Consider the following 26,341-nt stretch of genomic DNA (forward strand, 5'->3'; position numbering starts at 1 on the left):
TGCACTGACTCTCTAAAGGCCAGACCCACACCCTCCCACTCCAACCTTGCTCATTTACCAAGGCCAATCCACCTACCTTACACATCTTTGGGCATTAAGTAGCAATTTAGCGTAGCCAATACAGCCAGCTTTTGGACTGTGGGAGGAAACCAGAGCACTTGGAGGAAACCCACACAGACATGGGAAAAATGTGCAAACTCCACACAGTCACCCAAGGCTGAAATTGAATCCAAGTCTCTGGTGCTGTGAGGCAGCAGTGATCACCACTCTGCCACTGTGATAAGTTGAAAAAAGTGGAAATGCTACAAGAAGTAAAATATTCAATTACATTAAATGTGCACAGTATACAGAAACTATGCCAGACTTCTAATATAGGTGCACAGATAAATGTTTGTATTTGGATCAATGATTGCAGATCTGTATACTTTTGGATTTCAAAGTGCAATTCCCTCATGTATTTCAGCTTCTTCATTATATCAAATTTATCTTGTGGTTAAATTTTCCATGGATATCATATTCAGTATGCTGAATGTGCACAGAAAATTATATTTGTCATCTTTACTTGGTGGGTAGCATTGAACTTGAGCATTGTTGCAAAAAGAGACATGTTGAAGTTTTTGCTCTTTCACCCATCAGTGCACTTCATAAGAATATGGGTATAAGGGTAAATCCATTCATATTGTATGAAAAAAATGACTGGTAAAAGCATTGCCATGGAGAATGTAAAAGTCAAGGGTGACTGACAAATAACTGCCAAGCAGTGTTTGAAATTTAAAGCAGGCAGCTTGACCCTGATTGATCAAGGCATTGCCCTGGGGGATGAATTAGCAAATGGCTATCACTTACTTTGTTTAGCTGAAACAGGCACAATGTGTATACCTGTTCTTTCTGTCTGCAAAGAACAGGACCCTATATATTAATATCTGAAGCTTCCAGTACACAAAAAATGTTGATTTCCCTTTAGACTGGTTTTCTTGCAATGTGTCCTAATGAGTGGAAGATAAAAAGCTTGGGCATGTCTCTTTTCTCAGCAATATTCCTCATCATTAATATGGCAAATCAAAAGAGAAACATTCCAAAGATGAAGAACTTAGAGAAATTAGTGAAAAGCAAATGAATGAGAAAATTATAAAGGGCTCTTATCTATCCCCTGAAATAAATGTAGTTAATGTCGAAAATTTGAACTTTGTGGTCTTTCAGCAGTTCTCTGCCCGTTGAAGTGGTGGAGGCTGCCTCGCTAAATATTTTTAAGAAGCGGGTTGATGGGTTCTTGATAAGAGAGGGGATTAAGGGTTATGGGGAGAGGGCGGGAAAGTGGAACTGAGCCACAACAGATCAGCCATGATCTTATTGAATGGCGGGGCAGGCTCGAAGGGCTAGATGGCCTACTCCTGCTCCTATTTCTTATGTTCTTATGTTCTTATTTTATCCAAATGTTTGATTTTCATATCAATAGTGATGTCTGTGCTTGAATCTTATTACCTGCAGTGATAAAAACTGACATTGTTAATCTTCATCTGGGATTTGCTGACCTCCTGTTTTTCTGATGCACTTGTCAAGCTCTCAATCTATTAGCATTTCAATTATAGATACCAAATATTTATAAACGATAAGGCTCTAATATCTTTTTGTTTCATAATCTTTCAAGCCTGGATCTCTGCTTTGACTCTAGCAGTTGTCTGAGGCACATTCCTTCATTTCTAAGATTCTTCTATCATGTGTTTCAAGGAAGTAAGTAGATGCCTAGCAACAAAATTGAAAAATCAGATGTTCTGGTGAGACTGGATGATGTGGATCTGCTAAGGACAAATGTTAGGGAGATGGGTCTGAGTGCAGATCATAGATTTGGTTCATTCTGAGGACCTAAAAAATGGAACCATGACAATCAACTAGACCACTATTGTAAACCTGCTAATGCCCAAGGCTGAGGTTGGACTAGTGGGAATGATTTCAGGTGATTCCACCTCCATTCGTAACATCAGGCTGCCAAGGGTCTCATGCAACAGCCAACCAGCCCCCTTACCATGGGAAATAGTGGGATGGAGACCTGGTAAAATTGGGTGTTATCCCAATGTCTGTCTGTCTTACCTGGATGCACCATCCAATTGTATAGAAGTACCTGATTTTCAGAACACATATTTCTTAGAAGTATCTGTATCAATGAAGAATATATGGGTGTTCCATTTGAGAGTTGTGGCAATTGTTTAGAATTTCAAAAAGAAATGACAAAACATTTTCTTTGTAGAATGGAAGGAAACATATGTCTTCCCAAATTTATCATTACAGTAAAGTTATAGTGATACAGTTATTGGATTAGAAAAGGCCCAGAGTACGGTGGCATAGTGGTTAGCACAGCTGTCTCACAGCTCCAGGGACCTGGGTTCGATTCCCAGCTTGAGTCACTGTGTATGTGGAGTTTGCACATTCTCCCCGTGCCTGTGTGGGTTTCCTCTGGGTGCTCCGGTTTCCTGTCACAGTCCAAAGATGTGCGGGTTTAGGTGGATTGGCCATGCTAAATTAACCCTTAGTGTCAGGGACCAGCTAGGATAAGTGCATGGGGTTATGGGGATAAGGCTTGAATGGGATTGTGGTCAGTGCAGACTCAATGGGGCAAATAGCATCCTTCTACATTACAGGGAGTCTATGATTCTATGATGGTCAATGGCTTTATGCAATGGCTGGGAGTTCATGATTGCAGGATAGAATTGTTCAGAGCAAATGCACAAACTTCCAAACAACCCATCTGCCCAGCCCTTCAAACATACCCTGTCCTGTGTGTGGCAGAGTGTGCATAGGGCATTAAGAGCATCTTAAAACTCATTGAACCAAAGTGAAGGGAAGTAATTCTCAATCCTAAAGGACTACTTTCAAAGGAGTTGTAAAATCATTAGTAAACTATTGTTTATTTTTGCTAAATTGCCTCTGTATATTTCAACATTTCAATATTGTTAACAAATAATTATATCACAGAACACATAAAATATGTACATGGTAATTAAGCAAACATGCATTTTGACTAGATTTTATTTATGCTTAACTTCTAATTAGCAAGCAAGACGAAATGACTAATTTAATAAACAGTTGATAAACTCTGGAATTTACAATGATAAAAAAACTTGGAAATAATTAGCATGATTGATAAATTACATTTATTGTTGAAATAAATAATTTCCATAATGTAGCAAATAAATGTTGCACTGTAATAAATTAATTTCCTTTCCTAACAGAATGCAGAACTGAATGCAGAAAATATATGAATTTGTGCTTGACAGCTAGAAGAATAAATGAGATAATTATATGACTTTGGTCTATACTTGCTTTTCATAATTAAATAGGTACACTTTTTTTTCACCTCACTAATAAAATTAAGGGGCTTAGTCATAATCATCTGCTGAACTGAACTGCAAACATTCAGCCGCAAATTCCACTCTGCTCTATGGCATTGGTGTTTCAAAGTATCAGCTGAAGTTGCAAATGTTTCTCTCTCAGCGTTCCTACTCCTTCATGCCCTTTGCTGATGACCCCATTTTAGTAGTGATTGTTTTTTTTCAATCTATCCTGTCAACTTTGGGAACTTCCCCTAGAACCAGATTGCCTAGAAACTCCACACCTCATTCTGAATTAGAATCGCTTGTGAGAATTGGTAACCACCTCAATTTGCCTTTACCTCTCACTACTTTGACACCAAGATGAATTTCAGACAACGCAACGTTGAAAGAAGCTCATGTGGCAACGGACTCTCTGGATTGCTTCAGTCCTACGTGGTATTCTTCAAGGTATGCTAGCCTAATGGTGATGGTACAGTGCCAGAAACTCAGAAGTGGTGAGTTGAAAGCCAATTACATAACGGCAACTCATGAGATGCAACTCAATAAATATGGAATTTGTGGGGTCAACACTAGAAAGTTAAAGTAAAGTTTATTTATTAGTCAAATGTGGGCTTACATCAACTGAAGTTACTGCAAAAATCCCCTAATTGCCACAGTCTGGCGCCCATTCGGGTACACTGAGGGAGGATTTATCATGGCCAGTTCACCTAACCTGCACATCTTTGGACCATGGAGGGAAACCAGAGCACCCGGAGGAAACCCATGCAGATATGGAGAGAACGTGCAAACTCCACACAGACAGTTACCCAAGCCTGGAATTGAATCTGGGTCCCTGGCGCTGTGAGGCAGCAGTGCTAACCACTGTGCCACTCTCGCCCCTGTGACTGGAAAGTGACCAGATTATTGGAGAAACACAACTGATTTAGTCATGTCCTTCAAGGAAAGGAACGACCCACCAGCACCTGGTCTAAGCTACATGTGATGCCAGTCCCACACTATTTGGTTGACTATTAATATACTCAGGGCAGCCAGCATTGCTATCTTGCAGAGTTGTCAATGTTCCAAGAATACATTTACAAACTGTGGACCATAGTGCACAGGTAGCATCACAGAAACATAAGTTGCTTCAGTATAAATAAGGGTTGTGTTATAAACAACAGCTTTTAATATTTGTTTTGAATCAACTATTAACTTTCATAGTTTTCCCCTAATTTTAATTGTTCTTTTCCTGGCAGTTTATGCTCACTTTGCCTTTCCCACTTTCTCCAACTTTTCAGAAAAAGACTTTTAATTTTTTTCTGTGAATTAATTTGATTTCCCTCAAAATAGTTTCCAAATTCTAGAGGTAATATACAACATCAGCAGATAGGGAGAGGAGCTGGAAGCCAGGTCGGAGATGCACTTGCTGAGTCTCTGCACGAGGCAGCATTTCCAATTGGGTGGCACTTGATGGTATGAAGCTCCGACTGAAAATTGGTAAGTGCCTAACGCAAATATCACAATGAAATTTCAAGACAGGTACTTGGACAGGTACATGGATGAGGGACGTGGAGGGATATAGTCCAGGTGCAGGTCAGTGAGACTAGGCAGAAAAATGGTTCAGCACAGCCAAGAAAGGCCAAAAGGCCTGTTTCTGTGCTATAGTGTTCTGTGGTTCTAAGGTACATGGGCTGTTACACACAAATTGGCTGTCAATGTGCAGAGTATAATGGCTCAAATAATTGGAATGGCATGTTTTATCAATGCTTGTAAAAGTTTTAGAATTAAAGGCAGGTAGATAAATTGCTTTCTGTGTGACAAAACTTCAACTACAGTTTGCTTGGCAATATTAAACATATTATTGAGGTGCATTTGATGGTTTCATGTCAGGGTCAAATTGCAAAAACAACGACTTTTAATTATATATCACCTTTAACATAATAAAACGTCCTAAGGTCTTTCACAGAAGCATTCTAAATTAAAGGTCATTGTAGAATCCTACAGTGCAGAAGGGGGCCATTTGACCCATCACGACTGCATCAACCACAATCCCATTCAGGTCTTATCCCTGTAACCCTATGCATTTACCCTAGCTAGTCCCCCTGATACTAAGGAGCAATTTAGCATGGCCAAGCCACCAAACCCAACATCTTTGGACTGTGTGAAGAAACCGGAACAATGGGAGGAAATACACTCAGACATAGGGAGAAGGTGCAATCTCCACACAGACAGTGTCCCAAGCTGGAAATCCAACCTGGGTCCCTGGCGCTAACCACTGTGCCACCCTGCCGTCCCATCATGGGAGTGCGCTCCTTCTTTGGCAATCCCTTGGGGTCGATGATAACTTGTTTCCACTCCATGGGGATAGGTTCTGTGGTGACTGAATAATCCAACCCTGGAGTCACAATCTCTGCCACAGGTAAGGTTTGATGAGATGGGTGCGTGGGATACTGCGAATTCTGCACTCCCTTTTGTACTTGGCCTCTGCATGCTCTACCCAGTGATGCTCAAGGTGATTGATGCCTTTGCAGATGTTTCTTCTTCAGTTTGCACATTCTAAGGCTGGAACCAAAGGAAATTCCAGAGTTAGGGAGGAGAAAGGCCTTGAAGCAATTGGAAAACAAAGATGAGAACTCCAAATGTTGGTTGTGTACACAGAGGTGATAGGGAAGCAGATATAGTTGCCAGTTAAGAGTTTACAGAATGTAGAGTATGGGAGATCAACAAGTAATGCATTGGAAATATCCATACGTAACAAGAGCATAAATGAAGATTTCAGCAATAGATGTGCTGAAACAGGGCTAAGTTAAGTCAAATGGGCTGTCTTAGCATTGGTATGAATATTAGGTCAGAATCTCAAATGTGATACTGAGGTTGTGAACAGACTGGCTTAAACTCAGACTGTTGTCAGGGATAGGGACGGTATCTAGGGAACAGAGTTTAGGTTGGGTGTAGTAAAAAGGATAGATTTGCAGACGATGAAGATACAAACAAACAAGACCTTTATTGGAAAGGTGTTTATTTGATAAGCTGTTCGGATAGACTATCTGTTTGCCCTTGCAAATGGCTGACGGTGCCATCAGCCATCATGTGATTGGTCCCTTAAAGTGTCTTTGTTCCAACTAGGAACAACGTAAATACACAATAATTTCTTTCCCCTTTGCATCAGACGTTCCTGCATGTAGCATTAATAATCAAAATTCTCAGTTTGAGTAACTAAAAGACACAATAGTCAATAAGTTAGATATTTTGAAGGACATCGATTTCTGGGTGGTTGTTGGCGAACCTCGGGCATCTGCTTTTTAAATTGACAACAGCCTCTGGTGTTTTTTTGTTTAGTATGGACATTATCTGTGGTTGTCTTCACTGGAGTCAATGTAGTGTTTGGGAGTTCACTCGATGTTGAAGTGTTCTCAGCTGAGGTACTGTCTTCACCAATTGTTTCAGATATTGTCAGGTTCTCAGTATGTCCAGGTCTTCATTTGTCACAGCTTGTTGTGGACTCTCATTAACTCTGTCTCTGGCAAATTCATCCTTGTTGCCAAAGATTGATCTGCATGTCTTCTCCACACTATATCATCTTGAGTTTTTACGATATAAGACACTGGTCCTGTCTGTGCTATGGCGATGACAGAGGCAGCATGGTAACACAATGGTTAGAACTGCGGTTTCACAGCGCCAGGGACCTGGGTTCGATTCCCAGATTGGGTCACTATCTGTGTGGAGTTTGCACATTCTCCCTGTGTCTGTGTGGGTTTCCTCCAGGTGCTCTGGGTTCCTCCCACATTCTGAAAGACATGCTGGTTAGATGTATTGACCTAGTTGCCTGTCTGTGGCGACTAGGGGAATTTCACAGTAACTTCATTGCAGAGTTAATGTAAGCCTTACTTGTGACTAATAAATAAACTTTGTACTTTGACTTTGAGGTATCCATTTCTCATTGGTGGTGTAGTTCCTAACCAATACTTCCTGACCTTCATGAAAAACATAGCCCGGAATTCTCTCAAAAAAATTCTAAGCGTCAAATTCACATGAAAATTGGAGTAATTCACGGTTTTTGCAGTGGGAGTTCAGAGAAGAATCTCTCGCCCTCTGTGCACTGCAGAGGTCATTAGCATGAATATCATTACAAAGCAGTGGGCAGGACCTATTCCCACCCAGGAAGCCAGCAGCATAGCACTGAGTGGGGGGAGAGGGGACGTGGAGGAAGGGGGCATGGGGGAAGGTGGGGTATGGGGGGAGGGGTGGGGTGGGGGGTTGCGGGGGGAGGGTGGGGCCGAGATCCGCACTGCCTGTCTCCTGATTGCTGGCCAGTGGTCTCTGTATTGCTGGCTCTCCAAGCACCCCATCCCACAGCTTTATCATTGCCCCCCCCGCCCCACAACCATTCCCGGGCCAGCCCCGAACACCACCCCCCCCCTCCTCCCGGCCATGGAATGGTTTCCAGCCCCTGCTCTCCCAACAGTTACCCCCACCACAGTGCTGACCCCAGCACAGTGCCAACCCCCGTGCACAGCCCTGACACCCCACCAGCAGGCTGAGCACCTCCCCACTCCCATTTCCACCCCCCCCCCCCCCCCCCACCCCCCCACCAGACTGCCCCAGTTGCTGGTCTCCCTCCTTCCTTCACCAGTCTGACTTCAGAGTGGCAGCAAGATCCCCCACTCCACTGATCATCCTGCCAGTCTCTGCCCCATCATGCCACCTCCTCAATAGGCCCCATCCCCATAGGCCCCGCCCCTTGGCATGTCCTATGCCTGTTGGGCAGTGCCAAGCTGCCCCCTAGACTTTGCCCCTTGACCAGTGCTGGGGGCACAGGTTGGCACTGCCAAGGTGCCAATGCCTGGGGGCACCTCCCCCCCTCCCACTGCTCGATCCTCTGGGGGGGCCCCAATTGCTCTCCCCTTTATCCCAGAGAGGTTGGGTTGCTAGGTCCCCAAAAGTGATCAAGCAGAGCTGACACCTCCGGAAATCCCATGCTAGGAGATGCTATCACGGCAGGAACACAAGTGCGAATCCCGCGAATTGGCCGGCGTGAGAACCTCATTAATTTTTTAGTGCAGTGGGGTGAGAGAATCACAGCCATAGTGTTTAGCAATGTTCATGCGTCGTGTGGCCTTGCTATTTCCTCTCAACAATTTCTCTTGTCCTGGGCAGCTTAAGCAAATCAAACATAATTGACATTTAATCATGAGCATTGCCGGAGAAGTTTAGGCCGTTGAATGTGTAGTATTGTTGTACATCATCAGAAATTGGCTCAATCGTTGAGACAATGAACTTTCCTTCAAGCTGCCTTCAACAAATGTTTCATCGTCTGAATAAACCATTCTGTTGGCCCATTTGTGACAGGATGATAAGGAGTGGATTGGTTGTGTTGAATCCCATTCTCCTTTAAATACTTAGTCAATTGTCACTCACGAGCTGTTCAGGGTAACCGAATCTTCCAAAAAAAATCTCACTCGGTCATTCTGTTGTTCTCTCTGGGAACTTTATCTTCATCGTGGTGATTTCAGGCCATTTTAAGTGCAGGTCCACCACAATGAGAAATATATACCCTTCGAATGAACTATGTGATTTAAGACTGAGAATGAGGGGAAATTTCTTCTCCCAGAGAATTGTGAGTCTTTGGAACTCCTTGCCATGGTGAGCTGTGGGGGCAGAGTCCTTGAGCAGGATTTTCTGGCCACGTTTGCCCCAAGACCAAAAAATCCTACCTAAGGTCAATGGACCTTTCCATGGTCTGCCCCTGCCCACTATGATTTCCGGGGTGGGCAGGACAGGAAAATTCTGCCCCTTGTGTATATTTATGACGGAGGTAGATGGATTTTTGATCAGTAAGGGAATTGAGAGTTGCGGAGAATGAGCAGGAAAGTGGACATGAGGAATGCCAGATCAGCCATGATCCTGTTGAATGAGGAGGAATTTCTTCTCCCAGAGAATTGTGAGTCTTTGGAACTCGGCAGGAGGGGCTGAACCATTTACTCCTCTTTCTATTTCTTATGGTCTTATGGAATTTATTGCCGTGGTCCTTCCAGCCATTCCCATGGGTATAATGATGCTAGTGACGGCAGATTGTGAACTTTTGCACAAGATGCCTTCTTCTCAAATTCGGTATCGATCTCTGGCCACCAAAAATAGCTTCAGGCTATCTCCTTCATCCTTACCATACCAAAGTAACCTTCATGTAATTGGTTTAATACATGTTTCTTAATAATGGTGATGTGATGACTCCAAATCCCCAGTGGAGACAATCAGCATGTATGGACAGTTTGAGCCTTCAGGTGACATATAGCTCCAACTCTGTGTTTGCTCCTGAGGTCTTGCCATGAAGTACCTTGTCCATAACTTCTGACAGTGCTGGACCATTTCTGGGATGCTTTTTAACATCCTGCGGTTTCAGGAATGTTATCTGTTTGCTCGAAGAAGGAAAGGTTTCCATGAAAATGTTTTATTGACAGCTCATTGGGTAAAGGCAAACAGGAGAGTCCATCAGCATTCCCATGGAGATTTGACTGATGATATTTTATCATGTATGTGTGTGCCCATAACAGCAATACACATCTCTGCATCCTGCTCCCTGCCAGGGATGGAATCCATGTATAAGTCTCAAATATCATTGTCAAGGGCTGTTGATCCACTACTAAAGCAAATCTCCTTCCATATAGGTATTGGTAGAAACGTTTGATTCCAAATATGCACAGAGTCTGTACATTCTCCAGGTGTCTGCATGGGATTCTCCTCCAGGTACTCCGATTTTCTCTCACAGTCCGCAAGACATGCTGGTTAGGTGCATCAGCCATGCTAAATTCTCCCTCAGTGTACCCAAACAGGTACCAGAGTATGGCAACTAGGGGATTTTCATAGTAATTTCATTGCAGTGTTAACATAAGCTTACTAGTGACACTAATAAATAAACTTAAAAAAGGTGTCATATATAGACCATACCCAGTGAGGTGGCATAGTGATTATGTTATTGGATTAGCTATCGAGAGGCCTCAAGTAATAAATAAAAATAGAAAAGACTGGAAATACTCAGGCAACATCTCTGGAGAGAAGTTTTGGAGTGGTGAGAATCCTTCACTTTGACGAAGATGAGAAAAATCTATGGAAGATATTTCATTTTGAGTAACTCCAGTACACCAATATTGGATTGGGCCGATGGACACTCAGTTGAAGCTTAATACAGAGAAATGTGAAGCAATATTTTCTGAAAAGAAATAAGCTCTGTGGAGCAATTCTTTCATGCAAACAAGAAGGGTAGAGAGACATAACGATTCAGGTTCTTAAATCTTACAAAGTGGGAGGAAAAGCCATCAAAGCTGCACAAAGGAACACACAGTAGGTTTTATTAATAGCAGCAGTGAGTACCAAATGTCAGAAGATAATGCTAAACCAATTGGGAATATCACAATGAGACTATTGTCCAGTTTTATATGATTACTTCAGGAAGTATGTCAAAGGTATGAAGTGAATGCTGCAGAAAATCACTAAAATGATGTCATGAAAGAAGGATTTCAGTTATGAAGAGATAGTGTAGAAAATGGAGATATTCTCTTCAGAACAAAAAAGATTTCAAGGTACTGATATATTTTCATAATATAAGGTTTAATTCAAAAAAAAACATTAATTCCTACTGATCAATGAATCCATAATTAGTAGGCATATATATATGAATTTTTAAAAATGCAGTAATTCAAAAAATCTTTTATATAGAGGGGTGGCATAATGGTCAGCACTTCTTTCTCACAATGTTAGGGACCCGGGTTCAATTCAGGCCTTAGGTCACTGTCTGTGTGGAGTCTGTACTTTCTCCTTGTGTCTGTGTGGGTTTCCTCCGGGTGCTGCAGTTTCCTCCAACACTCCAAAGATGTGCGGGTTAGGTGGATTGGCCATACTCTTTAGTGTCAGGGGGATTAGAAAGGTAGATATGTGAGGTTATGAGTATAGGGTCTGGGTGGGCTCGATGGATCAAATGGAGTCCTTCTACACTGTAGGAATTCTAGGATGGCAAGACAAAGAATGTCTACCAGAAACAATAGAGGAAATTGAACTCATAATTGCTTTAAGAAGGAAGGTATGTCTGCATGGGTTTCCTTCGGGTGCTCCAGTTTCCTCCCACAGTTCAAAGATGTGCGGGTTAGATGGATTGGCTATGCTAAAATTGCCCCTTACTATTAGAAAGACTAGCCAGGGTAAATGCATGGGGTTGCATTGTGGTCAGTGCACACTCGATGGGCCAAGTGGCCTCCTTCTGCACTGTATGATTCTATGATTCTAAGGTAAAACTAAAAAATTAGGCTGATTTGGAACTAGGAGCATAGCCCTTTCAGGAAGTGGGCACAGGAGGTGATAGGCCATCTATCTGAATGTTCGTTCAGGTACTCCATCTGGGCTGGTCGCTTTCCGTATGTTGACCTTTGAGAAGACTGCTTTGACAGTTGCAATGGTGACCCCAGATACAAGTTCATCCAGGGTTTCCAGGGCCTTTGAAATGCTTATCTGCAATAAAGTTAATAGTTCATTTGTGTTTACCAGTCACTTAGATACGGATTCTTATTTTCTTATCTTTATCCAAAATTTTCATTCACATACATTTAACTAAATTACTTCATTCCATTCTGGGCATGTGGTTATAATATCCAATCCCTACCAGGGTACGTATGCATAATACTTTGACCCTTTTCTACTTCAGTAACTTGTGACTGATTGTGGTTTGTTCTGCCTCTTCCTTTGTCCATTGTTCTTGTCTCTTTTTTTTCAGCTCCTTCAGGCTAAATTTTGGCTACCGAGGTGCGTAGCTTGATTCAGGAAATTGCCCAAGTTGGCCTACCTGCCTGGGTAAAAATCGCCCTGAGCAGCAAGTTTTGCAGGTTGGAGATGGGGGTTAGTGGCAGATGCAGGACAATGTTGGACCCACTTAGGAGGGCACTGGACCGGCAAGTGCTGAGGATGGTAAAAGGCCCATCTCAATTCTCTGGGAGTTTATTGTCACTCCCACTCTGAGGTTCAAAGTCCTTGAGGAGAGGCCAAATAGGGTCTGTCTGAACTCAGCACTAAGTTCAAATGGTCCTGTTGAGTTTAGGTTTCTCTGCAGTGTGATACAAGCCCTATCCCCTTTCCCTGATGGGCAAAATTTGGATCTGTTAGAAATGGGGGTGGGAATTCTGCAACTAGGACCCCCAGCATTTCAAAGGCCATCCAGTCCATCATGTTATTAGAACACAAAAGGTGATTAAATCCACCCAGTCCATGCTGCCTCGCTGTAAAGACATCCAGTCAATATCTTTGCTCTGCTTTATCCTTACAACACAAAAGCTTTATTCCCCTCAAGTGCCCATCCGCGTTCCTTTTTAAGATCATTCACTGTCACTGCTTCCACCACCCTCATAGGCATTGCATAAAAAACTTCTTCCTCGTATCCCTCTTACTTCTCTTGTCCAAAAGCTTAAATCTGTGGCTCCCTGTACTTGTAAACATCAGTTTTGGGACAAGATTTTCTTTGTCCACTTGATCAAAAGCTGTCATAATCTTGTACACAAGTATCAAATCTTAACTCAATCTCCTGTGCTCCAAGGAGAAGAAGCCCAGCTTCTCCAGTGAACCTTGTCACTAAATTCCCTCATCCCTGGAACCAGGCTGGTAACTCTCCTCTGTGCAGTCTCAAAGAATCCTCCCATCTTTCCAAAAGTGTGGTGACCATAGCTGGACACATTGATCTAGTACTGGCCTAATCCGAGCTTCAGTTCAGCATAACTTCTCATCTTAAGCGCTTGGCCTTGCCTTCATAAAAGTAAGAGCAGAAAAGACAGTAAAGCAAGTGGGCCACATGGCCCCTCAAGCCTGCTTCACCATTGAGAACAATCTTGGCTTTCTACCTCAACTCCACTTTCCTGCCCACTCCTTTGATTCACTAAAGTGATTTTAAAAAATGTTTATCCCAGCCTTGAATATATTCAACAATGGAGAATCCAAACCCTCAACCTCTCCACAATTCTTTTTCTCTGAACGAAGATACTTCTCCTCATCTCTGTCCTAAATGATTGACCCCTGATCCTGAGGTTGTGCCCCTTTCTTCTAGATTCCTCAACTAGAGGAAATAATCTCTCAGTGTCTACCCTGTCAAACCACTTCAGAAAACCATACATTTCTACTTCATCTACCACCTGTGCCTCCATTCCACCAATTTATCTATGTCCTTTTGAAATTTTACACTATCCTCCTTACAGTTCACAACGCTTCTATGTTTTGTACCATTTGCAAACTTTGAGTTTGTGCCCTGTACTACACCACAATCTAGGTCATTAATGTAAATCAGGAAAAGGGTTCCAATGCTGACCCCTGGAGAATTTCATTACAAACCTTTCTTCAGCATGAAAAGCATCCATTAACCACTACTTTCTGTCCCCTGTCACTCAACCAACTCCGTATCCACAGTGCTACATCCCTTTTATTGTAGTATTACTAGAACTAGGGGGCATGGTCTCAAAATAAGAGGGAGCAGATTTAGGATTGAGTTGAAGAGGAACTTCTTCACACAAAGGGTTGTGAATCTGTGGAATTTCCTGCCCAGTGAAGTAGTTGAGGCCACCTCATTGAACGTTTTTAAGACAAGGAGAGATAAATTTTTTGAACAGTAAAGAATTAAGGGTTATGGTGAGCAGGCGGGTGAGTGGAGCTGAGTCCACGAAAAGATCAGCCATGATCTTTTTGCATGCTCAAGGGGCCAGACGGCCTACTCTTCTCCTGGGTGTTATGTTCTTATATTATATGGGCATGAGTCTGATAGACATCAGTATAATAAACACCTTTTGGAAACCTTCTGCTGATTTTAATTACTTTAAATTCTTCACTCTTATTATCCCCTCAGTTGCACTCCATTCCTTAAGCTTGAAGTGCTTAGCTGCATCACATGAATCTAAAGGTTTTAAATAATGTGGATATCAACTGCAATGGTTTAACTTATAGATACACAAAGCACATCAAAGCATTGAAGGCTTACTGAATATGGTGTTTCAATGAACACATTCTGCCTCACAATCATAGTACAGAAGGCAAAATGCATGTGCACTTAATTTGCAAAGAATGCAGCTTTATGCCTTTTTGTTTTTATACATATTTAATCAACAGCTTATATCTAGCTTGTGTCTTTTAACACAGTGAAACAATCAAAGACAATTTTCAAAGAGGAACTGGATACCAGACAGAAGCTTGCAACGATAGGTGGAGGAGGTTTGGGAACATGCAATTAAAGAGTTTTGAGGCTTTTAAAATTGGGGAGATATATATATGTATATGCCAAACTGCAGACTCAGCAATCCTATTCTGGTGCACTAATGGTGGCTCAGAATAGGCCTGACTCAGAAGAACAGAATACGTAAACGAGGACATCGTGCTGAGATTGAAGTGAAGGGTGGGGCACCGGTAGGGAATTATAAACAAGGTCAAGAATTTTAAACCTTGAGTGTTCACTGTCACATCAACAATTAATGACTGTAAGCAAGTAGCTTTTTATGACACATGCCTCCTTCCTCGCTGAAATGCAACTGAACCGAGAGGTGTAAAGTGGGAGGTGCAGCAAAAGGCACAGTAACCTTCTTTGCCTCTGCCCTGGACCCCCTCCCTCCCAGTTGAGCTGGATGGTAAATCAGAAATAGCAGAGCAAAACAAGCCTAACAGGAAATGCTAATATTTAAAACCCACCTCCCTCGCGTTAAACGTGTTGTGGAAAAATACAAGAAACTCAGTATGTGTCGATGGTTCTGTATTTCACTGTATGTATGAATATTAAAAGCACTTTTCAAGGGAAAAAAATGTTTAAACACACGAGAAAGCGTTGTTGAGATAGTGAAATAGAAAGAGGGGGGGAACTAATTGCATCAGAGGCTGGCCTTTTTGTGCGTGTCAGTGAGAGGTTGCAGCCAGCCAGCCAGTAAATATTGGACATTAAAATTTAATTGTTTATTTGCTGTAGCTGGTTCTTTATTCCCGGGGCGGAAGTGCGCTTGCTCTGCACGTATTTCCGCGTTGTGACTTTCCTTGCTTTAATAAAGGTTGAAAAGGGATCGCAGCGCCTGTGCTCGGCAGGGAGAGAAAGGGGGAAGAAACAGCAAACATCCCTGCACCATCGCTTCCTTTTCTAAAGAGTAGTTTAGTAAAAAAGGGGTGTATATATGTATGCATATATGTGTGTCTGTGAGTGACCAAGAGATCAGCTTGTGGATCGGTTGGGGGGGGGGGTGGAATTTAGAGTGGAAACCTGTGCCCTTTACAGCAGGAATGGCAGGATAAGCCGTGCCATGTTCTTACTTAGCTTTTAGCTTTTTAACCCCCCCCCCCCTCCCTTTCTCAGAGCTTTGCCAGTGAGAAAAGCGGCTCCTGCGGCCAGCGATCACCACCAGGGTCCTGGATGTAGCAGCCGGATCAGCTGCTGCGGATCTATTGTATCAGGTAAGATCATTGTTTAAATACAATGTTACGTTTCTAAAAAAAATACCGCAACGCTGGCGACTCTTATGTAGATTTCACACTTGGTATTTCATGAAACGCTTTAGAAATCGACCCCCCCCCCCAGCGCCTGCAGTATGGGAGGGGAGAAAAACATATATTCCTCCCACCCATGCCTTGCAAGTTGCCGTGCTGAGGCTGAGAAACAGTCTTGTTTATTTTCTTAACATAACGGGCAGGGTACGGGATTCGCACAGGTAATTCCCTCAGGTGGTTTCTGCAGCTGGATGTGGCCACTACATTCTTTTTTTTTCCCCCCTGTGTGTCTTGTGTCCTGCTCATGTGGTCACTGTACGCAGGAAATGATAATCGACATGATGAAAGCAAAAGCCTAATATTGAAATATTGTCAGTGTGCAGCTTGTCTGAACTCAATTTTTTTTTGTTTGCTGGTCGGAGCTGTCAGTGTCTGTAGTTCTTCCCATTAGATAACCAGCCTGTGTTGAAAATTTGCAAAACAAATGATGATAATGTTAGACCTTCTGGTGGATAGGTGGCCCAACCATTAAGTCTGAGCTCCAGCAAAAAAAAGTATATCATTGTAGAGGCTATGTTTCTCTTAAACATTTGACACCTTTATTCCTGTGACACCTGAGTATATTCTATTCATTGTTGCCTGACATACAGAGGTGTGTGGGTTAGGTTGATTGATGATGCTAAATTGCCCCTTAGTGTCAGGGGGATTAGCAAAGTTAATATGTGGAGTTATGGGGGATGGGGCCTGGGTGGGATAGTTGTCGGTATAGGCTTGATGGGCTGAGAGGTCTAATGCATTGCAGGAATTCTATGATCTCTGAAATCAGTGTTTATCGATATTAAAAAAAGCACACTTTAAACACTCTTCCCCATATCATTGCGAAAGGGTTTGTGAGATATGTGAGAAGTGGTCGACAAAAATGTAGAGTAATGAGGGCCATTTTGTGATGACATTAAACATGTGTTTTATAATAGAACAGCTATCATTACAAAGGTTTTTGTTTCCTGTTGAAACACATGCTAAAGGGTGAAATGACCCCATTGCAGGGTCAAAATTATCCACACTTTTATACGAGTGCTGAGTCCTCATTGGTCAGATGTAGTATGGTTCACCAACTAACTTTATGCTAATACTTCCCACTTTCAACTACAGAATGATGGTACTAGGCTAGCAAGCATTAAGGACACATCCTCCAACCCTGTGAGCAAGGTGCCCTGTTAGTGTCGATTGTAAGGACTGCAGATTCTACTGTATTGAATTTAGTCTTCCTGGAACTGTAGTTCAATCATCAGTGTCATTAAACACAGCTGCAGCTTAAAAGGACAGATTTGTTGTGCATTTTTATGTGTCAGGTATGGTTGGAAGAAGTTGTAGCATAATCACCTGTCTCTCACATTTGACCTTGGATTTGGGGGGGAGAGGGGAACATAGATTTCTTGTTGGTATCAAAAATCAAGTCACCCAATTCCTATAGTTAATGCATCTTCTAGCAAATAATGGCCTAGTGAGTAGAAGTACAGCTCAGTGATGTAGTAAGAAAAATAAAGCTGAAAGATCCTGACCTAATTTCTAGCTTGTCGGCATTACTACAGTTTGCCTCAATGCGCCTGGGCAGAAGTATGGGAAAATATCAGTCAAGTATCCTTCTGCTGATCACAATGCTGTGGCTGTTGGAAATTATTTGTGTTTGAACTTGATTCAACTCGACCATGATGCCTTGCTTGTTTGAGCTTTGTAACAGTCCCCGTTTTGGCTGGGAAATGAAGAATTTCCACAAGGAATGATACTGAGAGAGGGATCTGTCGACTGTATACTTGCAGGCATTGTGTGCAGGCTTTTTGGATTGGTGTACAGTACTGTGGCCTGGCTGTAACAGCTGTGGGTTTCCTCTCGTATCCAAAGATGTGCTGGTTAGGTGCATTGGCCATGCTAAATTCTCCCTCAGTGTGCCTGAACAGGTGCTGGAGTATGGCGACTAGGGGATTTTCACAGCAACTTCAATGCAGTATTAACATAAGCCTAGTTGTGACTAAAGTAAATAAACATGGATGTCCGGCTTAAGTATTAGCTGCTGCGGTGTTGCTCTCACCGGATTCTGTCAAAGCAGGGTGGCAACCTAGCCACAAGAGGGAAGGAGTCGATCTTTGTATATCCAGTGGGTGCGCATTTAAGAGTACAGATGGGATTTCTTCCTGGTCTGTCAAACAAAGTTACAATATCCTAGCACTAGATGGTGCTGAGAGCAACAATTAAGGCTGAACCTTCTTTTGGATTCATACTGTTTTACCAGCTTTTCCAGCCATCTTTGCTATTTCTGGCCCAGTTGCATAGGCGAGACCAGAGTTGTTCAAGCAGCTCCCAGACTTTTGAAAATAGAAACAATCAAGGGGGCATCAGGTGTAATATGCAAATTTCTATCAGGTTAATGTATGCGATTGATGTACACATTTGTCTTAAAAGTGACCCGCTTAACTTCAAAATGTCATTGTTCTGTAGTGAATTAGAAAGCTGTTTTGTCCATTGTTTTTGTCAAGTTGAAAGTCAGATATTGCTGATTATTGATTTGAGTAGAATGCCAAACTGTCTGTAATTGTGCTGCTGACCTTTGAAAAGGTTAGTTGATTCGATGAAATGATTTGGGAAGATTTCTTCTGTCTGCGTTTGTTTGTTTCTTGGCCAACTGAGCTTTGTTGTCTACTGTACATACTTATGAGAGAGTTATCCAGAAGGCTTCCAAGATGTAAACCTTCGGATGCTGGCGTTTGGAAGAAGAGGCCATTTTTCTTTCCCACTTCCCATCTTGGCGTCACCTTGGGAATCAAATTATTGCCCAGGAAAAGATCAATCTTGAACTGAACAAGGTTAAATTGGTGAACCAGACTGCTCATAACTGAGCTGTCTTACTTAACACTAGGCTGAGCTTCTGATCTTATATCTTTACATTGCAAAGACTCGACAAGACCATCTCTACCACTGCCTCAGCCCTCCTGTTGCTGTAATCCTCATCTGTCATGGCCTTTAATAGCCTTTTTGCGAGCATGGATGAATGCTGTTCAATATAGTGGACCTGTAAATATAAATCAAATGGGGCTTGGTTTTTAACTCATTTCAAACTTCAATTACTTAGAGTCAAAATTGTGCCATGGGCCAGGAAGTACTCCCTGCAGGATCTCAATTTGACTTATTCATAGAATCCCTACAGTGCAGATGGAGGCCATTGGGCCAATTGAGTCTGCAGTGGCCACAATCCCACCCAGACCCTATCTGCAAATTCCCATGCATTTACCTTGGCTAATCCCCCTGACACTAAGGGTTAATTGAGTGGGGCCAATCAACCCAACCCTTTGGTATATCTTTGGACTGAGGCAGGAAACTGGAGCACCCAGAGGAAATCCACGCCGGCAGGGTGGGGGTGTGCGGCGCAGACATTGATCTGAGGGCTGGAATTGAACCTGGGTCCCTAGTGCTGTGAAGCAGCAGTGCTAACCACTGTGCTGCCCATAGGAACAGAATTTATGCAATTCATTTCGTATGTGACTTGCCCACCACCTGGTACTGGGAGGTTAATGCACAGCTGCATACAATCCATCTAGTACTGTTCTATTTAGTTTTTTTTAAGTTTGTTTATTCGTGTCACAAGTAGGCTTACATTAACATTGCAGTGAAAATCCTCTAGTTGCCACACTCCGGTGCCTGTTGGAGTACACTGAGGGAGAATTTAGCACGGCCAATACACCTAACCGGCAAGTTGTTTGGACTGTGGGAGGAAAGCAGAGCACCCTGAGGAAACCCACACACATGGGGACAACACACAGACAGTGACCCAAGCCAGGAATCGAACCTGGGTCCTTAGTGCTGTGAGACAGCAGGGCTGACCACTGTGCCATACTGCCCCATTATTATTGTCACATGTACTGGGATACAGTGAAAAGTATTGTTTCTTGCATGCTGTACAAGCAAAACATACTGTCCATAAAGTAAATTGGGGAGAAGGAAAGGATAGGGTGGCAGAGTATAATGTTTCAGTGAAATCTTTTGTTCTTGACCTATGCTGTCGTCCTTCAGCAACCAAGCACCAAGTTTCTCCATTTTCTTTTAATGAAAACATCAAATGCTTTCATTCCTATGTAAATCACTTCATATTTGTAAGAACATTCTAATAGACTCTTGCTTTGTTACTGTTGAGCATGATCACTATTTTGATTAACTTGAGTTTTAAATTCTTTGTCGAAGCCAAAGACTGGAGACTATTTCAAACAAAATTGACTCTTGAGGGCTGCCCAGTAACTGCTGGCAAGCAGATTACTGTAATAAAGTACAAATAACTTGGGATTAGTCAAAGGTTCAAGAGGAATCCCTGCAGGAGCTCAAGACATGAGGGTGAATGTTTATAATTCTCTATTCTAATCATAGAACATCAAGTAAAGAGAATGTGAACATTTTAATCAGGCTTTAATAATTGTATGTAGCTCACAAAGTATAGCACACAATAATGTAACTAGGTGCACACTGAGTAAGGAAGATATTATCATGGAATAGCACATGAACATGAGTCTGATAAAGTGTGTTTATTACCTCAACCCTGCATTCAAATGGAGAGAATGAGCAAGCATCCAGCGGAGCTATCTCATGCCACATCCATTAGCAACTTCAAAGGATAACTGTGGAATGACTAACTAGAGATCAAATTAACATGACGTAACCATTGTTAAACAATCTTCCCCAGAAGCTAATCGTGGAAATCAGCAATGGACTTGAAATACATTTGGCCTTTTGAAGAAAACAATTTGACACCAGACAAATTTAAGGTTTCTTGCTGAGCTGTTGAAAATTATGATGGGTTTGAAAGTGGGCACTTATTTGCCTCCATATGCAGCAACTAATCAAAAACCTATTTAGTGGGGTGTGTGTTCATACTCTAATTTGCCGTGACACGCTAGATGGTCATATGCTTGTGGCTACAATTTTCCTTTTCTCCTCTAACACTCCTCATGGCCAACAGTCATTAAATCCTGCTTCTTTTCTCTCCTACCCCTGAACTCTTGTTAGTGGAGGTAAAATGATAAGATTACTTATTTCAGATAGCTGGTTTATCCTTCCATCTGGGATTGTATGGATAGCTATCTAATATCTGGACTAATTTTATCTCTTATGGTGCAATCTCTATTACCAATCCCTTTAAGTAGAGGGTGATATTTTCTTGTGGATGATTGGATGGAAATGAGATGTTAGTGTTGGCTCTGGGTTTGCAGATGACTTATGAGCCCCATTTTAGCCTTGTAATCTCATCCATTGTGAGGACATTGGTTGTCAGTTGGTAGAGGTGATGGTAGAGTTTTGTCTCAAGCACCTGGCCCCCTGGCCATTCTCTCTCAGTAGCTGCCCTTGTTGATCAGAAAGTCTTAACATTTTTGATGGATCACTACTTTGATCACAACTAGGCACCTACTTTCAGTGCCTTGGCATTAGCTTGTCTTTAAAATGTTTCCTTTGGCCCCTGTGTAGACCGTCTCTGTGGCATAGCTTTGAATGGAGATTTGACTGGGCAGTCCTGAGGCTGGTGTGTCTCGTCCATTTTGGCTGATTGACATTGTGCACGCTCAGAGCATTCGTACCTCTGAATGTCAGTGTCCCAGGTTCAAGTCCCAATCCAGCATCTCAGCCCAAAACTCCAGTCTGACATTCCAATGCAGCATTGAAGGAGCATTGCATTGTTGGAGGTGTTGTTATTTGATTGAGATGTTAAACCAAGGCTGAATCTGTTTGCTTGGGTGTGTGTAAAAGATCCCATGGCATTATTTTAAAGATGTGGAGATGCCAGCGTTGGACTGGGGTAAACACAGTAAGAAGTTTCACAACATCCGGTTTAAGTCCAACCAGTTTATTTGATACTAATCCCACAATCGGGCATTCGGAAACACTGTTCCTTCGTCATGTGTGTGGAAGGGCATATAAAGTCACACAGTTTACAGAATACTGATTAGAGTGCAAGTCTTTACAGCTAACTTGCTATTCAAGTCTTAAAGATGCAGATAATGTGAATGGAGAAGTGTATTGTCTCCAGACAGGACAGTAAGTGAGATTTTACAAGCCCAGGCAAGTCACGGGGGTTACAGATAGTGCGACATGAACCCAAGATCCCTGTTGAGACCGTCCTCATGTGTGCAGAACTTGGCTATCAGTCTCTGCTCAGCGACTCTGCACTGTTGTGTGTCGTGAAGGCTGCCTCGGAGAATGCTCGCACGAAGATCAGAAACTGAATGCCCGTGACTGCTGGAGTGCTCACCAACAGGAAGGGAACAGTCTTGCCTGGTGATTGTCGAGTGATGTTCGTTCATCCGTTGTCGTAGCGTCTGCACGGTCTCCCCAATGTACCATGCTTCGGGACATCCTTTCCTGCAGCGTATATATGCTGTCCCGAAGCATGGTACATTGGTGAGACCATGCAGATGCTACAACAACGGATGAATGAACATTACTCGACAATCACCAGGCAAGATTGTTCCCTTCCTGTTGGTGAACACTTCAGCGGTCACGGGCATTCGGTCTCTGATCTCCGAGGCAGCCTTCACGACACACGACAGTGCAAAGTTGCTGAGCAGAGACTGATAGCCAAGTTCCGCACACGTGAGGACGGCCTCAACCGAGATCTGGGGTTCATGTCGCACTATCTGTAACCCCCATGACTTGCCTGGGCTTGTAAAATCTCACTTACTGTCCTATCTGGAGACAATACGCATCTCTTTAACCTATGCTAATGCTATTTCCACTCACATTGTCTGCGTCTTTAAGACTTGAATAGCAGGTTAGCTGTAAAGACTGCTAATCAGTATTCTGTAAACTGTGTGTGTCTTTACATGCCCTTCTCTGATCAGAACCTTCCACACACCTGACGAAGGAACACCGTTTTCGAAAGCTTGTGGGATTACTATCAAATAAACTGGTTGGACTTAAACCTGGTGTTGTGAGACTTCTTTCATTATTTTGAAGAACGAGGGGATAAGGGAGCTACTTCATATTTACACCTCAATAAACATCACAAAAAACAGTAACTTTTCATAACATTGTGAATGGCTAGTTGATGGTTCATGTTTTTTGTATATCATTATTTTAGCGATTAAATCGTGACTGTAGAAAATGGGATAAATGTAATTAAAGCAAGAGTGGAGCATGTTTACATTTAAACAGTTAGGACCATGTTATTTAAAGAGGTTAATAATTAGGAAAAATAAGGTAACTAAAATGCTGGACCTTGGTGATCGCCAGAACACCTTTAAAATTGTAGTTCTGAAGGTTACTTGTGTTTATTTAAGAGTCAAAACGAAAGAGACAGAGCTGTAAAACAGAAGATGGGTTTACGTAGCTGGGGAAATTTTAAATGAGGGGTAATTAGCTTTAAAGGTGGTTTCAAAGATCTCCAAAGCAGGTTATGTTGGTATGGAAATGAGTGAAGCTTAAGGCTGTTTGGTTTCAAATTATCTGGGTGTTTGCTGGGAGAGGATTTTAGTTGCAGTTTGGACCTCTGTTGGCCATGCGGAAGATGGGTGAGGCTTGTTCTCAGTTTGAATCTTGTGAGAAAACAGAAGATTGCTTAGTTTGAAGTGGAGGGAAAATCGACCTCTGGCTTCACTGTATCTTGTTGCAAAAGAAAGTAACTCACGGGTTAGCTTGGAAGTATTAGAAGAATAACCAGAACGAGAAACAGTTGCGAGTGGGTAAATGAATGTCCATCTTCTGAGAATAACTGGACCTGAGGAGAATTCTGCAAAGAACTGTGGCTTTCATGGGTGGTCTCTACGATTGAACGCATTGGATTTGATGCAGCTGGTGTGGGTTGGTAGAGGGTTTTGGTCCTGCTGGTAATCAAGGTTCATAGTGTCAACTATTTGTAGTTCTTTTTGAGTGATCATTAACTTGTGCTTGTTGACATAGTGCAATTCCAGAAATGATTTGGTGTTTTGATTCTCAACTAACTGAGGTTGAGGAATTTACCATCAGTACGATTTATGTTATTACCAAACCTGGGGAGTCAGTAGTTAGTTGCAGCATTTCTGTAAAAAAAAGAGATTGAAAATAGTGCTGATGCCATGACAACTGGTTTGTTGTCTGTTTTGACAGAGCAGGGCCTGTGGTGGAGCCACTGCATAGTATTCTTACGATTTGTCATGTAGGAGACGTCTGATTTTATGAACTTTGCAGAATGTCCCTATCACTGTAGCACCATTCAAAGGGTAATTTAATTCACTTGAGTCAAATTTCTATGGGATTGAAGAAAACTGTGTACAAAAGGATGTCTTGCTCTTGAAGTTGACATCCTATGAATATTATGTTGGTTGTTCCTCTGATAGAAACCACACTGACTTTGAAAAAACTTCCCCTACAATTGGCAAGAAGTGACTAAGAATGAACCAAGTTAGATTTTTACCAACAGTTGACAGCAATATTATGCCCTTGTAGTTGCTACATTTTGACTTGTCTCCTTTTGAAGGTTGTGATCATCATGGTGTCTGGTCACTTGGAATTGCTTCTTTCAGCCAGCTTTTCACAAAGAGGGACTATAACTGTGATGCGTGTCTTGTCCATCTTTCAGTATTTCCACAGAGGTACTGTAAGCACCAGAAGATCTATTGTTTTCCCTCAGGTTGACAGCACCTATGACCTTGGCAAGTATTAGATCATTGTGTGGCTCACACCTACTGGTTAAGTTGTGGTGGTTCTCCAGCAAGTGCATGTCCACAGTGGATTTGAGTGAGTAGCTGTACAGAATGCTCTCTCCCAGCAGGTCCATGTCTTTGAGGAGGGTTTTATCATCTTTGGATCTTAGTGTGTTAGTCCTTGTGATGCAAGTCTGTAGTCCCTTGGGAAGGGAAGGTGCCTCATAAATGTCAATGGGGAGTTCAGCTTCCTCAGCCTTCCCCATTTGTTCTTCAAACACGGGTTCACCTTTGAACTTTGGCTGTTCGGCAAGAAAGCTTCTTCTCCATAGAGTTAAACCTGATTGCCAGGTTTGAAGTTCTGTCTGTTTACAGTTGATGAGTTTGCATATTCTGTATTGCTCGCATCAAACCAGAGTTGGTGTCTTTTCGTGATATGTCCAAGGATTTCTTGGCATGTTTGAGTGATAAAAGATTTCAGTTATTGTTGACCATCTTGGATATTGAGGAACAGTGCGAGGAGACCCAAATGGGAGGAGAGAATTAAGTATTTCACAAGTCCTTTGAAAAGTGTGAACCATCCTTGAGTGTCAATTTTAAATTTGAATCAATGGATTACAGAAGAAGTGGTGACTCGCTGAGCCATATGGTGCAGTAATGTCACCTTTTAAAACTTGCTGGAAAGTTGCAATAAACAAAGCTAATTTCAGTCAATGTGTTACAAATTAGCTGCTTCTGGTGATTTTTTTTTTAGTGATCGTGATGCCTCCACTTTCTTCAAGGAGGTTGTGAATCATTCACTGCTAGATCAGGCTGGACCTCAAAGAACTATTTGATCCAACTTTCTTTTGACAAAACTGCTCACTATGCTGGGATCAAGCATCATCTTAAAGCATTCTCCTCCTGTCTTCTCCACTTTCAGCCCTAACGTCAAGTGCTAGAAATTCGTGGATTTGTTTGCCATTAAGGTTGAGAATTTTCATTCAGCTGAGCTCATCAGTTTTGTCCCTAATGTTCTTCTAGTACACTGTCCAGATTTTCTTAACATCCTAGCCCTGTATTCACATCTTTCTTTACATTTTCTCCTATCTTCCAGTGTTCCTTCCCCCTTTGAGCTTGGTTTGTCTAAGACTTTCCTGTGGGTGAACATGGGCCAATTAGAGACCAGAAACAGGAGAAATTGTAACCAGGAATGAAGAAATAGCACAGATTAAACAATATTTTGTTTGAAATCTTATTCAAAACCCATCCACTTGCAAAGAGTTAAAATTAGATCTTTTTTTTTAGTCTTGCCTCATGGTGGAAGCCTTAAAAAAAATCTAAATTCTGGAAGACCAGTATCTAGTGGGAATGAGAAACTTGAAGAAACTGATATTTGCAAATGCGTAGAATTGGAAAAATTAATGGGGCTAAAAGCCAACAAATCCTCTGAACCTGATGGCCGACATCATGTTTTTAAGAGGTAGTTAGAGTAAGTTTGTTTTCAATTTCCAGAACAGTCCCCATGGATTGGAAGGTAGCAAGCATAACTCTGCAATTCAAGGAAGAGGGAGTTAGCTGTGACAGTAGTAGTTGTAGGGAAAGTGTTAGAATCTATTGTTAGAGGTATGGTGACAGGGTATTTTGTCAAATCAGATTATGAATTCATCAATTTTGACTCAGAAAATGGAAATAGTGTTTGATGTTTTTAGTTTGAGGTTGGAACCAACTGGGTAGGACTTAGTGTATTTGGATTTTCAATTGGCATTCATTAGGTGCAACGTAAGTTATAGCATAAAATTAGGGTTCATGGGATAATGACATAATATGTTAGCATGGATTGAGATTAGTTTAGGAGACAAACAGGGTTGGCAGGTACCACAAGTGCCAGTACTTGAGACACAACTATAGTATCTACAA

General features: G+C 42.2%; 1 protein-coding gene across 2 annotated transcripts in view; it reads left to right on the plus strand.

The window, feature by feature from the left end:
* The first annotated feature begins 15,059 nt into the window (after positions 1 to 15,059).
* Positions 15,060 to 26,341, plus strand: part of LOC145351799 (UPF0461 protein C5orf24 homolog) — a 29,297-nt gene continuing 18,015 nt past the window's right edge. Inside the window, exons 1-2 of one of the 2 annotated variants that reach the window (XM_080201447.1) lie at positions 15,060 to 15,079; positions 15,660 to 15,755. The gene's annotated coding sequence lies outside the window, so the exon portion shown is untranslated. Of the gene's footprint in view, positions 15,080 to 15,349; positions 15,756 to 26,341 lie in introns of those variants that run through there. The other variant, XM_080201448.1, reaches the window with a different exon arrangement.

This window comes from Carcharhinus amblyrhynchos, chromosome 13 (genome assembly GCF_965287045.1).
Source record: "Carcharhinus amblyrhynchos chromosome 13, sCarAmb.v2.hapA, whole genome shotgun sequence".
NCBI lineage: Eukaryota > Metazoa > Chordata > Chondrichthyes > Carcharhiniformes > Carcharhinidae > Carcharhinus > Carcharhinus amblyrhynchos.